Source organism: Hibiscus syriacus, unplaced genomic scaffold, assembly GCF_006381635.1.
Source record: "Hibiscus syriacus cultivar Baekdansim isolate YM2019G1 unplaced genomic scaffold, ASM638163v2 tig00110893_pilon, whole genome shotgun sequence".
Lineage (NCBI taxonomy): Eukaryota > Viridiplantae > Streptophyta > Magnoliopsida > Malvales > Malvaceae > Hibiscus > Hibiscus syriacus.
Genome location: NW_024062901.1, coordinates 4,478,881 through 4,494,071, shown reverse-complemented (window position 1 = coordinate 4,494,071; position 15,191 = coordinate 4,478,881). Strand labels below are relative to the sequence as shown.

The window sequence follows — 15,191 nt, the reverse complement described above, 5'->3', positions numbered from 1 at the left end:
TCTTCTGATCTTCCGAGGTAAAGGTAAACATTTAGAAAAGGCCGCGATACCGATACGAAGTCGATTCTGAATGAACACGAAGAAAATGACCATTGGTGTACTTTACCCTAATTATTTTTAAGTACCTAGATGTTTTGAAGCTAGTCAAATTAAGCCATGCCTCTTATGGCTCCTTAGGTCCCTATCACTTTTAACATTAAGCAATTTCACCCCCATGGTTTTATCCTTGTTATGTCATTTATTGTAAACTTTATAATATGATACCAAAGCCCCTTTATCTTTTGTAGTGATTAAAAAATGGTCTAAATTCTTAGATTAGTTAAAGCAGTAGGTGAAAATGATTTAATAATCATTATAATAACAATATATGAAAAAGAAATCAAAAATGGAAACTCATGTGAAATATGAAGCTAGTGTCCTCCTTACGTAAATTCCCCTCAAAGCAACAATCCTCTCTGTTCTCAAACACACCAAAACAGTGTCGTCCAATTGTTTTTTAATACTCTGAAATCCTCTCCTCTAAGCCATCCCTCACTCTCCTTTCTAAATTCTCTCTTTCAAACACTTCTTTTACTCCCCAATGGCTTTAGCGACGGAAGAAACGTCGGTGATTCTTTTTGTTGTTCTTTTTATATCGTTTTTCTTCGTCAGGCTGTCGTATACAGCCACCGATTCCTTCGTGTTCGGGGGCTGTTCGCAGCTTAAGTACACGTCGGGCTCGCCTTATGAGTCCAACGTGAATTCGGTACTCACTTCCTGGTTAACGCCGCCATGTACACCTCTTATAGTAATTTTACGGTACCGGACACGGCCTCTCAGGACACTGTCTACGGCCTGTTCCAGTGCCGGGGCAACCTCGACGGCGGTGACTGTGGCCGGTGCGTGGCGAGAGCCGTGAGTCGATTGGGTACTCTTTGCCTTGACTCGACGGGTGGGGCGTTGCAACTCGAGGGTTGTTTCGTTAAGTATGATAATACGAGTTTCCTGGGTGTGGAGGACAAGACTGTGGTGGTGAAAAAATGTGGGCCGTTGGGTTCGTCTTACTCGGACGAGTCGACTCGTCGTGATGCGATGTTGGGTTACTTGGGATCGAGTGATGGGACGTACAAGCCATTCCGAGTTTCCGGGTCAGGGGATTTACAGGGTGTGGCTCAGTGCGTTGGGGATTTGAGTCCGAGCGAGTGCCAAGATTGCTTATCGGAGGCGACCGGACAGCTGAAAACCGAGTGTCCGGCGGCCAAATGGGGTGACATGTACTTAGCCAAGTGCTACGTGCGGTTCTCGGAAGGTGGAAACCCCTCCCATAGCCAAAATGGTAAAGGGCTCCCTCAAACCTCGACCTCTAAAATATACTATAACAATAATGTTAAAACAATTTTTATTCTAAAAAAATTAGATTAAATTACGTGTTTAATATCTAAACTATCAGTTTTCATCCGTTTTAATACTTAAACTTTTAATTTTTTTTAAAAATCATACTTGAGTGTTTATTTCATTTTAGTACTCCGATGAAAACTTTAGTTTTTGTTTCATTTTAGTATCTCATTCAAAATTTAACGTAAAGTTTTGAAAAAATTGAAAGTTTCGGTACTAAAACGGACTAAAACTGGTAGTTTAGGTACTAGCGCATTAAATTTTTTACGATGGTATTAAAATGAAATGAAAACTAAACGTTAGGTATGATTTTGAAAAATTAAAAGTTGTGTATACTAAAACAGACCAAAACTAATAGTTTAAGTTATAAATGCATAATTTGCCCTAAAATTAGTATAATTTTGCATGAAACTTACACTATAAAACTTTTCATGATTATTTATTTGGTGAGTCCAAGTAATTAAAAATATCGTCATTCTTACGTTTTGGTTTTTCAATTCACATTTATGTGTGAGATTAGGGATGAGTATATGATTCATGTTCTATTTGATTTTAGGGTCGAGTATATTAAGATAAAAAATTAAATTCGAATTGAGTCGAAATTTTTGAAGGAGGAAATCAAGTTGGGATTAAATTTAAGGTAAAAACATCCGATCAGATCCACCCTAAAAAATAATATAATTATTCTCTATATATTTAAGAATAATCATAAGGATATCACTTTCTCTATATTTTTTATTAGAACCCTATTTTATTTAATAAAAATAATTTTATATTTATATTTTTGTCGATTTGAATCGGGTAGAATACAAATTTTTACTCTAAAAGTCGAATTAAATTTTAGATACGAACATTTACAAAACTAGTCATTTTGCCCTCTATTACTAGTATATTTCACCCATGGGACCTGGATCATACTAATAAATCAGTTATACACTGTAGATACGAACGACGATGACGATGAGATCGAGAAGACGCTGGCAATTCTAATCGGACTCATCGCCGGAGTTGCTCTGCTCATTCTCTTTGTGTCATTTTTATCGACGCTCTGTGAGAAAGGCAAAGGTAAAATACAACTTCACTTTCACTTTCACCTTCACCTTCTTCAAATATTCTCACCCTTTGTTTCTCATTTTCTACCTGAAAATTTGCAGGTGGTAAATAAACAAACACGCCGCCAAGGATACAAGCAAAAACCCTTTAATCTGATGAATCCTTTTGCTTCTTAATGGCCCTTTAGCTGTAATTTTCGATTTTTCTTTACATTTGATGGTACGGAAACAGGTGCCTTTGATCAAAGTGAAGAGAGAGTTGCGGTTTAAGGTGGAAAAAAAACCCTAAGAACTGCGACCAGTTGAGATTTTCATCCATGGCGAAAACCTGTTTCTGAGTGTATAATTAGTGAACACTTTTCGTGGAAGAAAAGAAAGTGTTCTTTCTAGTGATGTAATAGGTGGATATGTCGGCTGTAATTACAACTTCTGCTTACTTTATAGCATATGGTTGGCAAAGCTTGAATTCTTCACCCATACTTTTAGATTATTTACGTATAATTTGTTTTACTTTATATAGTTTTGTAATAATTAGAATAATGTTTTCGATACCGATTTCAAGATACTTTTAGATTATTTTCATAAAAAACCTTTATAATATTGATTTAAATTGATCGATCAATAAATTTTTATAAATACGTACATCCTTCAACAAAACTGACAATATTCGATATTATTATGAAAGGTTTATAATTGAGTATAAGTACTAAAATTTGATAATTATTATATGTCAATGAAAGCTTTGGTAGAGTGTTAGAGGATGTTAGGTATTATCCTTATACATTCAGTTTTAATCTTTATATTGGGTAAAGCATAAAAATTAGGGTATAGTGTACTACTTATTAAGTCCTTTGACTATTAAAAGTTACAAAAGTCTTCCGATTATAGAATATTAAGTCCCTCAACTATTAAAAGTTACAAAATGGTTACTTGAGTATTCATTATGTTTCAAACTCGTCATTTCTGTTAAAAAATTGGTGGTTGTCTAAGTTGAACGTTAATAGATGATGAGATATGATAATCGTTTGAGATTCTAGGATCGGATTTGTCATATCGCATCCAATAGGTTAACGTTTATTTCAGAATACCACCAATTTTTTTAACAAAATAGGACGGGTTGACATAATGAATAGTCGGACGACTACTTTGTAACTTTTAATAGTCCAGGGACTCGACAAAGCAACACTCTATAGTCAAAGGACCATTTCGTAACTTCGATAGTCGGGAGACTTAATAAAGCAATACCCTATAGTCGAGGAACCATTTGTGTACTTATCCCTAGAAACTATTTACGAATATTTTAATTATTAATATGATTATGTCCCTGTGTTTGAATGCTAATAATTGAATGGTTTAGAGTTCATGAATCAGCTAAGAATCTTCTCTCTCATCAATTATCAAACCTAATATCGGCTTGCATTTTATCAAAAGAGCTTTAACCTCTGTCCCATTATGCAAAAAAAACCCCTTTGTCACTTTGTAATTTCTTTTCTTGCATCCCCAATTCATTCTTTTGGCACCTTTCCTAGCGTGGGCTCAAAGGGATATTGGATATAATTGGCGTCGTAATGCAAATTCCAAGGCCCTTTTTGTGTAATTATTCCAAGACAATCATGGAGAAGGAGAAGAGATTAGATAAGGACGGCTTTAAACAAAGGGCAAAAGCAAAAGCTAAAGCTAAAAAGACATGACAAGTTTGAGGACTGTAAGAATTAGGGTTTGGGAATCAAGCAATGTAATGTTGAACATCATTTCAGCTCTTGCTTTTGGCTACATGTATAATAATCCATCAAATCTTTTGCATAACTTATTGGTTTAATCATATCACCACTTTACACATGCCGACATGTTGCCTTGCAGTTTATTATTATTTTTCAGTCCCCCGGATAAATTCTTTTTTCCTTTTGTGAATAGAAAATGATTTTTGGGTTGCACGAATTAATTTATCTTAGTAGTTAAAAGAATCGTTATTATTTAGGTTATATATCGAATATCAGTGTAATTAAACATTCATATCAAAAAGTTAAGAATATCAAATCAGATACTATTTTTGAATCTAGCTTAATAAAAGAAATGATTTTTGGGTTTCATTTATGAGAGATGAATCGTTTGAATTGTGGTCCCTTTGTCTAGTGTAAAATTTCATTTGAGCCCTCTGCTTAACTTAATTTAATACATTTTGATTGTTTTTTGAGATCTTAGGTTTAAACAAAAAAATATCAGAGATATCAAACATTTGATGTTAAATAATTAATAAAACAATATATATATAACTATGATAATCTATTAAAATAAACTAATCAACTCGAAAATAACCAAATTAAATAAATTAGCTTACCCTTTTTTCTATATGTAATGGGGTAAGGGGAGGTAGGATAGTAAGTTGCTCCTAACACCAGGTTGAGAGTAACTTCCGTGGGAGACCTCCAAATTATGAATTGCCAACCATGAGACTCGATCCCACGACTCCAAATTAAAAACCTTGTGTTCTACCGACTGAACTAGAAAGATAATTCAAAATAACCAAATTAACATATATGTGTATATATATATATATATATATATATATATATATATATATAATATATATATATATATATATAAAAGGATCATCATTACCTTTGACCATAAAGTTTAGGGTATGTGTCAAAAGTAGTAATAATGACAAGGGAAAAACAAGTCTCTAGAGACTAGAATGCCTTTTTCTTAATTCATGGTCTTTTGGGGTAAGTAGGAGATATAAATAATAATATTTTGAATGGGATAACTAAAACCAAGTGTTAAACCTAAACAAAGTAATGAGTTGGCACTCGTTGTTTGTGAAATGCCGCAAAGAATCTCCTTTGCATAATTATACGTAATGTAAACGTGGCACCTATGGCACTCAGATGAAACTCCCACTGAATGTAAAATTCTTATGTAATACTGAAAAGGGGAGAGATAGGGATGTTGACCACCGAAGTAAAGAAAAGAATGATGCATGCGTAGATATATGGCTGGTTAGGTTTTCTGATTAGCCAATTTAGTCCTCACACGTGGTTCGGGTTAGTTGGGTTTTGAGTACTTAATTTACTTTTTATTTTTCTTATGAATTTGTCTTTGAATAAGCCATGATTAGAACCCTAATCCCCCGAGAGTATAAAGGATTGGATGTGGGGAAAATTTCAGCCCAACTTTGGGGCCCGGAATCATCAATCCATTGGCAATTCTACTCGCACCCACTTTCAGTTACTTGATTCAATAGAGGAACGTTATAGTAATGATCTTTAAATAAAGGTAAAAAGGTACGTGAAGTCTCTGTACTTTAAAAATATTTTTTAATGAAATCTTGTAATGTAAAAAACCAACATATGATCTTTTAATTAATGTTTTTAGTCATTGATCAACGGCTCCGTTAATTTCTATTGACGTTGATGTTTTCTCAAATCTGTTACGAAGAGAATATTACTTGTGACTGTTAATAGACGAAAATGGTTAGTTTTCGGTTGTAGCCAGTTGTTGAAGGGGAATGAAAAGAATCATGGAGATAGTTTTTGCAAAATTTATGGTTGACTTAGAACATCCTAATAGCGAAGGACTTACATTAAATTGGTCAATGACGAAAAACATTGTTCAAAGGATTACATTATGTTCTTTTTTGAGTTAGAGGGTCACATTGAGAGAGAGAAATAATACGAGGGTCACGTTGATTTTTTAAGTACAAAGACTTCGTGTACCCTTTAACTTTAAATATATATATATATATATATATATATATATATATTTATTTATGTTAAGAGATAAATTTAACATTTTAAAAATAAAAACATTATAAAAAATTTAAAATATAAATATTTACGATTTTAGGAGAATGATAGCTCATTCACCTCGCTTAAATCTATCCATGTATATATGAGAACTATAATAAGTATATTTGATTGGATTAAAAAAATTTACTTTCAACTTCCCTTTATAAAAAAGTTAGGGTAAATTACGCGTTTAATACCTAAACTTTTAGTTTTCTCAAAATCATACTTAAAGTTTAGTTTTTGTTTCGTTTTAATACTCCGCCGTAAAAAACTTTGTTTTTGTTTCATTTTAGTTTCCCATTCAAATTGGTAGTTTAGGTACTAAACGCATTAAGTTTTTAACCATGGAGTACTAAAATGTAATGAAAACTAAACGTTAGTTATGTTTGAAATTTTTTTTGAAAATTTGGGTACTAAAACATACCAAAACTAATAGTTAGAAACTAAATGTGTCGTTGACCCTAAAAGTTTCTCAACACTCAAATTCAAATTAAAAAAAACTATAAAATCAAACTAAACTCATCGGGGTCGAATAATTTACCATCTATACCTTTAACTGCAATATATATAGCGTGATATAAGAGGGTTCAACTAATTGTTTCAAAATTTAAAGATTAATTTTAAACACCGACGATAGTTGGAGGAAATTTGATAATTAATCACAAAAGTGACGTTGGGATAAAATCGGGCCAAAATCCAAATGAATAAAAGCCCAATCCCTACTTAACAGGCCATGTGTACCATCAATGCCACGTGTACTTCGTTACATTCGAAGAAAAAAAAAATCGGTTCTTAATTTTCTTTCTTCTTTCCTCGCTAAGAAAAGCACATTGAAAGCTCCCACGGGCCACCCCGCAGCTCAGAAAAATCAATACCTAAATCAGATCCAGTAATTTTTCCAATTTTCCTGCGAAAATGGCTTTAGAATGGGTAGTGCTAGGCTACGCCGCCGGCGCCGAAGCCATCATGTTGCTGCTCCTCACAGTTCCAGGGGCCTCGAAGGACTCCGCAAGGGTTTAATTGCCGTCACACGTAACCTCCTGAAGCCGTTCATGTCGTTGTTCCTTTCTGCCTCTTCCTCCTCATGGATATTTACTGGAAATACGAGACGCGACCTAGCTGTGACGACGAGTCGTGTGCCCCTTCCGAATATCTCCGTCACCAGAAATCCATCATGAAGAGCCAACGCAACGCGCTTCTCATCGCCGCCGCTCTTATTCTGTACTGGCTCCTTTACTCTGTTACTAGCCTTGTTGTTAAGATCGAGCAGTTGAACCAGTTTATTCTTTCCTTTTTTAATATCTTTTGTTTGAATTTCCTCACTGATGTGCTGGATGATTTGGAATGTTTATCTACGATAATTGTATGATATTATTGCCTCTCTGTTTTTGAATTTATGATTGATTACGAAAGAAAGTTGAGATTGGTTCAAACTATTGCTTCAAAATTGAAACTGCTTTTGGAGTTGAAATTTGGACTGCAATATCAATTAGAACAAGTTGATTATCATTTGGGATTTAGCTATGCAAGGCTAGATGATGATCGAATGGGCATAATGAAAGTTGAAACTGCATTATCAATTGTCTCAATTTGCATTCTCATATTCTATAGTTTCATCATCAGTCGCCCTAAGAAGGTGTTTAGATGCGACTTTGGTGAGGTTATATGAGGTAAGGTTTGTTGTAATGGTGTTATCACCATAGGAGGATATTTCGTGTAATCTTTTGTATTGGGTATTGTAATTATAATTGAGGTACTCTTTTCTTACTCGAATGTTCGTTAACATTCTTAGTATGTGAACGAATAAGAAGGGAGTTTTTAATGAGACATCCAACTTCTATAAAAAAAAAATCATTCGCCCTAAGAAATTTTGAAACATGCATTGAAACTAGGCAATTGCTTTGTTTAGCTTTTGATTCTAGATGGTCTTCAGCTAGGACAATTGCCTTGCCTGTAGTTATCATTTTGAATGAAGATGGCGCTTTTCGGCTCTCACCGAGTTAGCTGTAAGTCTTTTTGGGTAAGCTCATTGTCTTCAGACTTTAGTCTATGGGTGAACTTTTCTGTTTGCCTGAGTTCTGAGCTACTTTGCTCGTTGCTATATCAACTTGCACCTTATGATCATCCAATCATGAATCATGATGGCTTTTGAAGCTACTGCTTCTGGTTGAACTCGGTACTTTGAGGAAGGAATGAAAAATCCCTTCCCGATGCTTGCATTATTCCGGTAATATAGTTAATCCCTTTATATTTGTGGATGATTTTTGCTTGACTGCGCATCAGTGTGAGGAAATGTTTGAATCCCAAACCACAAATGACTCGTCGACAAAGGAACGAAAATGATGTTTCTAGTTAGCCATCTGCCGGAAGTCGAGGGCAAAAACAATTTATTCGGTCACTACTTTAGTGTTACTGGTTGTTGAAGGGTGGATGTCGAAGGACTTCAATCGGTCCCACAAGTTTGATGGAACTGTGTCGAATGCTGTAAGGCATGGATTTCTCAGGTACAACGGCTTCTTTGTCTCTGACTAATGGGTAACCATAAAGAGCTTGACAGTCTCTAGTTTGCTTAGATGCTTACTTCTTATGATTTGTTTTCTCACTGTAAATTTTACTCAGATGGGTAGTGCTTTATGTTTATATATTCAAAAACACTTAGGTTTTTTTTCTTTTCAATATGATTGGTCATTCTACATACAGGACGGAGTGAGGATCAGACAAAGTGGGTTAAATTGTTTAACTTCAAGATTAATGAGTTAATACGCATTTAATTTGAAATTTAGGATTAAAGTTTAATTTGAGAATAATTCAAACTAGTATGGACTAAAATCACCATTAGGTAAAAATTATTGGTACACGAAATATACAAATATAATTAGAGAAAAGCTAGTTCATGGGATTAAACTAGATTGATCGGATAACTTTTTCAATTTGAGATATATATATTTTTATTTTTAGATAAACTATGTATTTAATACCTAAATTATTAGTTTTTGTTCGTTTTAATACTTAAACTTTCTTTCTTTCAAAACCATAACTAACATTTAATTTCATTTAATTTTAGTACTCTGCCGTTAAAACTTTAACGCGTTTATTACTTAAATTATCAGTTTTGGTCCGTTTAATACCTAAAAATTTTCAATATGTTCAAAATTTAACGTTAAATTTTGATGAGGGCTATAGAGATGACTATCCAGCTCAGTTGGTCGAGCACAAGGTTCTTAACCTTGAGGTCGTGGGATCGAGTTCCACGGAGGGTATTTCATAATTCCGAGGTCTTCTACAGAAGCTGCTCTCAACCTGGTGTTGGGGCAGCCTACTACTTTACCTCCCCCTTATTCATTAATATAGGAACAGGGACAATCATTTTTGAATGAGGGCTATAATGAAACAAAAATTAAAGAATTAAAGTTTTTAACATCCAAATTAAAATGAAAACAAAGGTATGATTTTAAAAAATTAAAAATTTAAGTATTAATTGATAGTTCAAGTAACCTATTTAATATAAATACTTAACAAAAAGATTTAATAAAAAAATGGAGTGCTGGACCAATCACCAATTGAGACGGGGAAACAAAAAAGTAGGGGGCGTGTATACGTGGTTGAATGTTATTGGTTGAGAACAGGAGGCGTTGAACAGCGTGTTTGTCGTTGAAATCTTTTCACAATTCCAAACTTCCAACTGCTAATGACATGTCTCGATTCATAACGGTTAAGAATCTTAAGATCGATTATCGACAACTCAATAAAACCAAAGTCTCCTCCGAACTCTCTTCTGATCTTCCGAGGTAAAGGTAAACATTTAGAAAAGGCCGCGATACCGATACGAAGTCGATTCTGAATGAACACGAAGAATTGTCGAGGGATGAATTGGAAGGGTCGATTCAGGTGGTTCTTAGGTTGTTGAGGAACATAGTCAAGGAACCTGGGAATGACAAGTTCAGGAAGATTCGGATGAGTAATCCGAAGATAAGGGAAGCTGTCGACGATGTGTCCGGAGGAGTTGAGCTGTTGGAGCATGTTGGATTTGCGTTGAAGGGAGGAGGTGGAGAAATGTTTGCAGTCATGGATGTTCCTGAAAGAGACAAGATTACTTTGATCAATAGGGTGATAATGTCGTTGGAACCGGCGAAGATGGACGATGTTAAGACTAGTGATAGTGTGAAAAAGAGGAAAAGGTTGAACCAAAGAAGATTGAAAGACAGGTAAATGATCTTGTTCTAAGAGAAGGATTGTTTGCTGCCATTTTTATTGACTTGTTATACAAGCAATGAATTGTATGGTGTTCTATGCGTATGAACTCACCTTGTTACGTTTCTGGAGTATCAGTACAAAACTCGATCATATTGCTTTCGGTTCGATTGTTCCGTTTCTCTGTTTTTTGTTTTCTGTAAACTTGCTTGTCGTTTCAATTGTTCATCCTAGTTCATCTTGTTCCATGTTGATATTCATCGAGTATGCACGAGTTTGACATTAGTAACATGAATTTTGTCATTATAGATCTGGGTCTTCTTCTCCGTACCCGAGAGCGTAGCTGCGAAAATCGAGCTACCGGATTCTTTCTATAACCTATCAGCTGACGAGTTGAAAAGAGAAGCAGAATTGAGAAGGAAAAAGATTGCAGAATCCAAGCTACTAATCCCTAAACTTACAAGGAAAAGAAGGCAAAAGCAACCCGGAGGAGGTACCGAAGAACGATGATTCGCATCCTGTTACCCGACGGAGTCGTTCTTCAAGCCGTTTTCGCTCCCTGGGAACCAACTAGCAACCTCTACAAGGTTAGTCCTGTTTTCCAAATGTATGCGTCACTTCTTATCCGTTTCTTCATTTCAGTTGAGACCATCTTATAACATTAAACTAGCCTGTTGTTTCCGGACATTAGCAGTGCCGGTTTCATATATGTCGTGTATTGCATCCGTATGTTCGGTTTGCATCGAGCTAAAATCGTTTAACCTTCGGAAGACTGCATGCTTAGATGTTCATCCTGTTAGATTATGTGAAGTGATATTGTTCTTTATGACCTCCAGTTTGTCAGCTCGTCCATTAAAAAACCCGCCTAGGCGTTCTAGTTGTTAGGTCCGATTCTGGTCAAACGGCGAGTGATACCATCTTTTCCGGCAGCCGGACAGAAGCTTCGAACACTAGACGAGGAGGATTTGGCCCCTCAGCTCTTATCAAGTTCAAGCCTATCGAAACCGATTTCATCGTGTTCACAGGGCTTTCAAATGAACTCTCGGAATTGAGTGAACCCCTTGTAACCAACTGAAAGAACTCCTAGGTGTTTGAACATACGATTCATCAAAAATTCTTAAGAGTTCATGTTTGATATATAAACTCATGTCTTAAAGATATTTCTTAAACGATATGAATTGATTAAGAGGAATATAATCTCATTTAAATCAAAAGGAATATAATCTCAGAACAAATATGATGAAAAAATGGGGTTACGAGGGAGCATATCACATGGGGAAATATTATCCAACAGGATCCGAGGACCCCCATCAAAAAAGACATCTATAATCGGTCAGCTAACTCAAACTAGCACGTGCTTCAAAGAAGGGTCAATAAACCAGCATGTGGCTGGTCTAGTCCATCTCTTGTAAGCCCCCAAAACTCTTGAAAGATTTCGACACATTATGAGCAGTGACGATGCCATATATTATCATATCATTTAGGGATGGTAATATGACCCGAACGCGACGGGAAAACCCGAAACCCGGTTAAATTCGGGTCGGGTTGAATGATATCGGGTCGGGTTCGGTGATTTTTTTCGAGGATTTTTTCGGGTCGGGTTCGGGTTCGGGGCAAGGAATCCCGACCTGATTATATAATTATATATATAATATTTTATATTTTTTATATTAATTATATATAAAATATTTTCGGGTTCAGATTTAGTTATAATATTTTGGGTTGGGTTCGGGAACGGGGCAAAAAAATCTCACACGGGATGCCCCGATAAAAAACCCATCGAGAATCGGGTCGGGGTCGGGGACAGTGCTTCATTTCGGGTTCGGGGACGGGTGAGCAAAACCCGCCCCGAACATGACCCGTTGCCATTCCTAATATCATTTGATCACAAGGCCATAGAGAATCATTTGAAATATGGAGGGTCTATAAACAATAGTTTCCACTTTTGCTTTCTGTGAAGAAGCCGATTGATGGGACGTAAAGAAGTAAAAAAAAAAAGACCGATGCAGGGTTGGTAACATTTTACTCTTCGCTTGTGTCGTTAAAGTTAAAATAATTATATGTTTTAAATACTCTTAAATATTTAATAATGAATGTTTAATCATTTTATTACAATTATTTATGTTTAAACTAATGACTTTTACGAACAATAATAATTACTTTAATTATAGTTATTTTTCTATTTATTTTCTTTTAAAAAACTTTAAATCTTGACAATGAACGATTAATCACCTTAATATTATCGTTGGTGCTTAAAATTCCTAACTTTTATGAATAATAACGATTCTTTTAACTATTGAAATAAGTTAATTTGTGCACTAATTATATAATCTAAGATAAGGGACTTAAGATCTACTATCAAAAACTAAGATCTAAGAGTAATACAATTTTTGTCTACTCCAATCTCTTAGGTGTACGAGATTTTGAAAATTTGTGTTAATCTCGATGGTCGTTCGTCTATTATTGTGATTACACTCATCGGACCGAATTAGTTTCTAAGGGAGTGGATCACCACGGTTCAGTTTTTGATTCGATTCATTTTATTGTTTATATTTCTAGCCAGTGCTAACAATTTTGTTTTGCAGTTATTACTAACATGTACGAACCAAGCGACCTTGGTGATAAAAGAATTATTGTTATTCATTCAGGTCCTAGATTCGAGCACCAGAAATGTTAGAGATATAAGTGTCCAATGTCAAATGATTAAGAATTATCTTTGAACAAACATTATTTTTCACCTACCATAAATAAATAAAAAAACTTAAGCCAATATGTATATATATATACACTAAAACAACAACAGAGAGTCCAAAAGAACAAAAAGCTTATATAATTATCAATCAGTTCAAATTTGTATAATTAAAAAAGTACTTTAATAAGTTTGGCCCCAACTTAATTAAAATAAAAGTGGCAATCCTGCAAACTAGGTTTTTAAATTAATCAAATTAAAATTCTTGTTGAAATTTTATTAAATAGTATAAAGGTAGGCAATTTTATGTTAAATATATCAAATAGATAATTATTTTAAAAAATAGGCCCTCCACGAATTATTTGGACAAACAACCCCCAAATCATCTATAAAAAATGATCTCACGACTTACAAACAGCGTGTTAAATCCTTACACCTTCCAATACGTAAGATATGTCCGAAGTTGGCGGACTTTTTAGGTAAGCCAATATAAGAATTGAATAAAATGACTTCACGCATTGCGAAGCGAGAGATAATTTGATAACTAAAATATAGCGAGATTTATTAGAGACCTCGCGGCCTATAATGCGCGAGGATATTTCAAATTAAAATTAATAACAAATATAAATTGACTTTTTAGTATTTGTTTAGTTTATTTGTTTTGGTATTTAAATAATTTTTGAATATTTATTTTGTAGGGATATGAACGTGTATTAGAGTGTCATATAAATTGTGTGACAACGCCCGATGCAGATATTATTGACTATTTACATTTAGCGGGTTTCAGATATATCAGTAGTATAACTGGTGACAGTATGAAGTTGCATCTTCCACTTATAAATGCGTTGATAAAAAGATTGAAACCGACGACATGCACGTTTCATTTACTGTGTGGGGAAGCAACTATTACCCTATAAGATGTTGAGCAGACGTTGCCACATAGCATATTCAATGTCGATCCCGGTTTTAGTGCCAGTGGTGGATCGATTCAATATACACCTGTTGATCCTGATGTTAAAGAGAAAGAGAAACTACGCTTACATCCGCGTCGGACTCGTCGTCCAGCACGATGCGAAACTGGTGGATATATGCATTATTAGCTCTTATTTATTTCTTTATTAAAAATTAAAATATTTGTATTGAATTATTTTATTTTTAGTTACTTAAAATATTTTTATTAATCTATCAATGCATTTTATCGAAAATTTTTACTTTAATCGAATCATTTTGAGTTATGCAAACTCTTTTCCATTAATCAAATCATTTTGGTTATATATAAGTGAGATTTTGAGTTATTTTTCTAATAAATTAATAAAAATATGTTTCTGAATTCATAATGAAACTCGCACCCTGCAACCTGCTATATCAACAATCACGTGAGCAGAACATCCAGGTTTGCAAAATTAATACCAACTTTTATGTTATAAATTTAAAAATATATTACAATAATAATAATTATTATTTTATTATATTTAATATATTATACATATAATTTTTTATTATTCCAAGATTTACAAACTATATTATAATTATTATTTATAAAATATATATTTTAATTATTATATTTATTTATTATTATGTTTTAATTGTTTATTATATTTAATAATTTATATTATTAATTATTATTAGTATATTTATTTGTTATTAATTTCAATTTGAAAGATCTTTGTGTGTTGCAAACTGCTAGGTCTCTAATAAATCTTGTGATATTTTTGTTTTCAGGTTACCTCGATCTTCGTAATGTGCGATGTCATTTTATCCAGTTCTTTTATTGACTTATCTAGAAAGTCCCCCTATGTCGGACGTATCTCGTGTGTTAGAAGATGTGATGATTTAAAATGTTATTTGCAGACCGCGATATCGTTTTATGTGGACGATGTGAGGGTTACTCTTTCAAATAATTTATGGATAGCTCTATTTATTTTAATAGATATTTATTTGAGACTCTTAATATAAAATTTCCAAGATAGTGATAGTTGTCAGGTTGTGTTTATTATTATTTTTTAAAAATAGCTGATGTTTTAAAATCCATTAATAATTATATTTATCGATATATTAAATATAAACCGATAATATATGTATGTTTAACTTTTTTTC

At 33.9% G+C, this 15,191-nt stretch overlaps 3 pseudogenes; all 3 read left to right on the top strand.

Annotated features, from left to right (window-relative positions):
• The first annotated feature begins 456 nt into the window (after positions 1-456).
• On the top strand, positions 457-2,575 carry LOC120145065 (annotated as a pseudogene).
• Positions 2,576-7,039: 4,464 nt separating this feature from the next.
• On the top strand, positions 7,040-7,583 carry LOC120145599 (annotated as a pseudogene).
• A 606-nt stretch (positions 7,584-8,189) lies between these two features.
• LOC120145598 lies at positions 8,190-11,480 on the top strand (annotated as a pseudogene).
• The last annotated feature ends 3,711 nt before the right edge of the window (positions 11,481-15,191 follow it).